This window comes from Tachysurus vachellii, chromosome 11 (genome assembly GCF_030014155.1).
Source record: "Tachysurus vachellii isolate PV-2020 chromosome 11, HZAU_Pvac_v1, whole genome shotgun sequence".
Taxonomy (NCBI): Eukaryota; Metazoa; Chordata; class Actinopteri; order Siluriformes; family Bagridae; genus Tachysurus; species Tachysurus vachellii.
The window spans coordinates 12,812,159-12,818,478 of record NC_083470.1 but is presented as its reverse complement, the minus strand read 5'-3'; positions in this window follow the sequence as shown (position 1 = coordinate 12,818,478).

The following is a 6,320-nucleotide window of genomic DNA, read 5'->3' as shown; positions in this document are numbered from 1 at the left end:
ATGTATGGATATTTTTTGTTTAGTCAAAATTACATCAGCGATGTTATGTTGTGTTTGAATTGCATATGAATTCATATGTTATTAAAATAAATATATCCTTCAGCCAGAAGTGCACATAATGGTTTTGGGTAAATTTTTCATCTTCTCAGTTATCCAGAGGCACCACCCTGCACTGAAGAAAGCACAGGCACACACACACACACACACACACACACACACACACATGTAGACACCAGGCCAGAAAACCACAGTCGTGTGCTCTAATCTGGAGCCATCAGCCCACTTTAAACACATTCCCAAAGTTAAAATCCTGTTTCAGCAACCACTCCAAAACACAAACCTTATCTTTTTAATTTCTCTGTTACACTTACTGTATCAAATGTAAAAGCTTTGGACAAAATATTAAAGAAAAACATTCATCAGTACTACACACTCAATGACTGTAAATATATCTACCCATATTAAAGATGGGCACAAGTAATATTGCTATAAAGAAATATCATATAAGTAAATATTATTAATTATCAAACAAACAAATACTAGTAAACAGCAAAGTGCTCTAACACACGTAAGAACTATTGAAATGGTAAAGTGCTATATTTTATTCCCCATGTGTTCTTTCTGTGGAGTTCCTTTAAAAAATAATTGACAGGCTAACCTATCTAAGATATATTATGTGTTTTCTAGTCATACAGTTGATATACTGTAGGTATGTATATTAAATTCAGGTGAAATTAGTTGCCTTGGTGTGTTCCATAACTTTGCTAGTTATAATAGTATCACAACAAGCTAGCATAGACAGCTAAACATACTGGAAAAACTGTAAATAACTCCCCGCTGAGGGTCTGTTAGAATAGTTTACAGAAGAACATGACATGACATTGCTACAGAACTGGCAAGAGCTTCAGGTGTGTGTTGGAAAGTATTTGCACTTTCATGACACTCGACTTCCATGTACAAAACTGACCACATCCTTTATCATCAAATAACATTTATAAAACTTTTTCAGAAAGTTATCATATGGAAAAATACTAGTGGAGATATCAGGGCTAGCTAAATTATTAAAAATGTTAGAACATTCATTCATTCATTTTCTACCGCTTATCTTAACTACCTCGGGTCACGGGGAGCCTGTGCCTATCTCAGGCATCATCGGGCATCAAGGCAGGATACACCCTGGATGGAGTGCCAACCCATCGCAGGGCACACACACACTCTCATTCACTCACGCAATCACACACTACGGACAATTTTCCAGAGATGCCATTCAACCTACCATGCATGTCTTTGGACCGGGGGACGAAACCGGAGTACCCCGAGGAAACCCCCGAGGCATGGGGAGAACATGCAAACTCCCCACACACAAGGCGGAGGCGGGAATCGAACCCCGACCCTGGAGGTGTGAGGCGAACGTGCTTAACACTAAGCAACCGTGCCCCCCTATGTTAGAAAATTATTCAAAAGAAATTATGTGACTTAAAGTGAAGGCATCTGTACCATTCACTAACCCTGAAATAGGCGTTAATGAGTTCAAAATTGTACAGCTCTTTTTGAAGCAGACACACACGTACACAGTTTGGTTTAGGCTTTATAAGGTCAGTACACTGATTTCAGCATACTGTAGCTATTTACAGCGAAGTGCACTTAGTTCTACTTAATGCCTACACCTACTACAACCAGGTGTAGGGCACCTGCGGCTTAGTCGCAAACAGGTCAAACTGACACATTCATGAGAATGTTACATGTGAATATGACACATACTATTTACCTAAAAGTACACCCCATTTATGAGAATAGTATTGACAATGGCATCTTTCAGCAGGATAAAGATCCCTGACGCGCTGTAAAATTTGTTTAGGAATGGCTTGAGGAACAAATTGTTTAAGGTGTTAAGGTGACTTGGCCTTCCCCAGGTCTTAATCTGATGAGGCAAAATCCCAGTCAAAGCAGTCTAGGCCACTACCAAAAGTTACTTGAGAAACAAATCTGAAACCACTTCAAAGACATACAGGCAAAGCAGTGTCAAAATACCAGAGATCAAACTACAACTATTGTCAAATGTTCTGGACAAAGGTAACATCAAGACAAGGCAGGATCACAAAATTTAGAAATACATGGCTCAGAACTTACAAGAATGGCTTGAAAACTGTAAAATGTCAGACATACACAAGTAAATGTGACTTTTATATTATTCAAACAAAAAAGGACTAGAGACAGTTGATAAGAGACTGAAATTGATGTCAAGTTTTTTGTAGAAGTCTTTTGTACCTTGACATACACTGGAGGACATTTGGAACCTTCAAACTGAGACATTGTCCTTAAGAAGCAAGAATACTTTAAATAATACTTCAGCAGTTTCAAGAACTGTGAGTAGTTTGGTCAGGGTGACAGATAGCAGGCTTTAGAAAAATGGTTAATAATGTCTGGGGTTAATCTGTGTGGTGTGTGCACATTGAACATGTGTTGAAACTTTCAAATGCCCTGCCTCAATGTTCATCAGTACTTATTTTTCACCAATGCATTCTTAAGATACCTGGATGTGATGAAGGAACCAGCTGAGGAAACCATTTGATGTGCCTGTAAAGCAAAATTTAAGCAAAATTTAATGAGAATGGTTTCTGCAACTGACTCACTGGAAGTGAGAACTTTAAAAAAAAACAAGGCAGTTCATCTATCTATGGGGGTCAATTATATCGTTTTTTTTGTTCAAATTAAACTTCTATAATAAACTCCAGGTTTGTGTATGATAACAGGATGGTGTTGAGCCTCTGTTTTAGGATGATAAATGCTTGCAGTGCCTTGTGGTTCCATTTCAGGAACCTTTCACGATTGTTTCCTGTTTTTTCTTCTTTTTGTCAGTTTTTTACTCCTCCAAGTTGAGTGCTGTGTCTTTGACAAATGGTGGGCCTGTTAGGAGAATGAGAGGTACATTTAACATCTTTGCTAGGATTTCATAGGACAAAGAGAAGGGACAAAACAGGATTTAAAAACCAATACAGATTTACAAGTAAGGAAATGTATTTTCTTTCAAATATTCAAATAATGTGTTGCTTCAACAGCTCTGGTCACTCGTATTCCAGTCTGAGGGTGCAGGTAACTCAGAGATGCCCTCTATTCCTCCAGTGGAGGCAGAAGCAAATTATGGAGCTCTCTTTAACAGTAGAAAGCCCTGGCCTGTGCAACATGCATAGATTCTGATTCTGTCACATAAGGCTGAGCATGGAAAATGGCAACAGTGGTGGGTCTGGGCTTGCGGGTTCTAAGCAGACTGTCTGTAAAAAAGTTTAGCTGGAAGAATTGGCATGCTAGCTCTATTTGTAGCCTTGTTTAAACAGTCTTCAGTGCTGCCTTATTCCACCCACTGCCAGCAGCCAAAGTGCAAAACATCAGAGCAACATCAGCAGAAGTCTGTTTGCCTTTTTTCAAGCTAACAGTCTCTCTCCAGTTTTCTTTCCCATCATTGGGTGGCCAAATATCTGTTTAAATACCTATTTGAAGCTTGAGCAGGTCTGGTTTAGTGTTGTGGGGTAGTTGTAAAAGTAGTGGTAGCCAATTCTGGGAAGCTAGGTCAGCACCTGCCGAATCTTGTCCACATCCTTAGAAAAATATGCATTGGCAATAGCAAAGAGAATGCATATGGTATGAGGGAAAACTCTGCATTTGCTAAGAGATCCCATCAAACATTTTCAGTAAAGTGAGAGGAATGCACTGTGGGATTTCCAGGTGAGCAAAAATGATTGCAATACTCATGTGGGTGGCCAGATGTGATGTGGAGGGAACCGTTTCTCCATACAGAATAAACAAAGTTTCACAATTGCTGAGCAAGTGGCCCTAGGAAGACTGGAGGGGAATTGTCAGCATTGGATACTACAATGACCTTGCTCACTCTCACTCTCACTCATTTTCTACCGTTTATCCGAGCTACCTCGGGTCACGGGGAGCCTGTGCCTATCTCAGGCGTCATCGGGCATCAAGGCAGGATACACCCTGGACGGAGTATGCCCTTGCTTATGAAGTGTTTTTTATCTAGCTTTTGTAGCTAAAATTTTCAATTTTAAACTTAAAGTTAAAGTTATAATTGTAATGACAAGATCTTAAAATTGCACCATACAGTATAAAATGATAAGCCATATAATGTTGTATATCAAATAAAACATGACATAAAAAAAGGTAATCCAACAGGTTGTATCTGGATTTAAATGTAATAATAAGTGCTTTATCAGCTTGAGTAGTTTTAAGTGCTTTATTTTTGAATGGCACATCATGCTTTTAAATGCTTTTTTGTTTGTTTTTTTGTTTATAGTCACATTTGGTGTTGTGGAAAGAGACTATGTTTCTGTTATCGCTTACATTATAGCAGCTATAGTTTATAGTACAAAGGTTAAAGCTCACATACAAGTTCCTATGAATTTCTGGTTACTACAAAAGGAAAAATATGTTACAGCAAAGGAATGAACAGAAACTTTTTTAGAAACTTTTAACTAACATATATATGTTTTGGGGACATTTGTTCAACACCAAGGTATAAAAACAAGACCCCCACCCCAACCACAGCAAAGAAAAAACAAAGAATGCAGGCATATTTGTACTCTCTCTCTCTCTCTCTCTCTCTCTCTCTCTCTCTCTCACACACACACACACACACACACACACACACACACACACACACACACGTCTGTTATTTCCCTACAATCTGGAAGCATTACCAGGTTCCACAGGGACAGCTCAGCAGACCCCAGAATTCCCAGGGCAGCCCTGCAGTACAGTCCAGATCCTTAAAACAGTCTTCTCATTGTGCTAGGTTTTGACCCAGGACCTCACTCTGATTGCTTACTTGCAATACTATAGACTGTACATGCATAATAACAGTTTCAATGGATAAATGTGGGCAAAATGAGATTATTTATTGACTGTACATAAAAATCTTCAAGGGTAATAAAGAATTATTTATTTATTTATTTATTTTTAGACCACCTGTACCTATAGCCAGCAGTTATATTATCAGAATATTAGCAGACTATTTATCAATCAGACAGTTCTTGCAAAAATCAGCAATTCTAAATAATATATGTTGTACATATAGCATTTTATATATAATTCAGTATAATCCAGACACTCAGGATAAACACTATAAGTGAGATGTTTTCTTCATGGCTAACACGTTGTGCATTTTTCTGTTTAGATGTACTGTTTGATCAAGAAACACCTGATGGTGTTTGAAACAGGCATTTTGTGGTATAATACATATATGAGAGATTATATGGTTAATACACTGACAATTTACTGTGATTGCATATGATTTTCCATAATATTAAATAACCCATCAATTTAGGTCTACACCAGTGCCCAGGACCATGTATCAGGATCACAGACAAAAAAATTTGACATTGAAAAAACAAATTTAAAAAAAATTGATCTTTGTGGTTCTAAAAATAAGCTCAAACAGTAGCAAATATACAGTATTACAATTTTTTAATGAACTGAATTACTTCAAAATCCTTAGTTCCATTTGTTGACTTCGCAAAACTAAATCTTCATGAATGTCTGATTATGAACTTCAGAAATCTCGTTTTCACGTCGAGCAAATGTCCCAGTGCCCAATAAAATGACTTTCTCTCTGAAGCAGTGCCACCTAATGGTTATATAAAAGATGGAAACAACTTGCCTTTGAGCTCAGTGCTATCAAGAGATGTATCCTTATCATATTTATTATGCAGACCTGCTCTTCTACATTGTATATGTATGAGAAAAAGCTATTTGGTGACCCAGTCAGGTATGTTTTAAAAGGACAATGAGTAAGAAGTAATGTGTAAATTAATATTTTAAATGTCAGTTTTGTACAGAAAGCTTTAAATACTGACATTCCCAGGTACTCAAATAGCTTGATACTCAATATTCCCAGGTACTCAAAGACCAACTAGTGATTTGAACCAAGTTCAACATAGGAACAAAGCCAATGTTTGAGTAGATCATTGAGATCAAATAGATCAAAATCATTGAGTAAAAATGTATTATCAAACCCACATTTTCTGTTTACTACTCAGCAATGGATATCAAAAATAGTGTAAAATTTCTTCTTTAAAAACACTTTTCAACTGAATTCAAGTGAACTGAATTATCTTAAAACACTCACTTCACTTATATTAACTTAAAAACAGTTCTTAGTGCTCTTTTCCTACTTACTTCCCAACCAGTGAACTGTGTGTTGTTTCGAGAAATTTAACATTTAGTTAGATAACATTGCTGCTGTACAATACACTATAGTAAAGCTTTATTACTCACATGCCACAGTTTCCTAATCTCACTATATATCTGTTAGC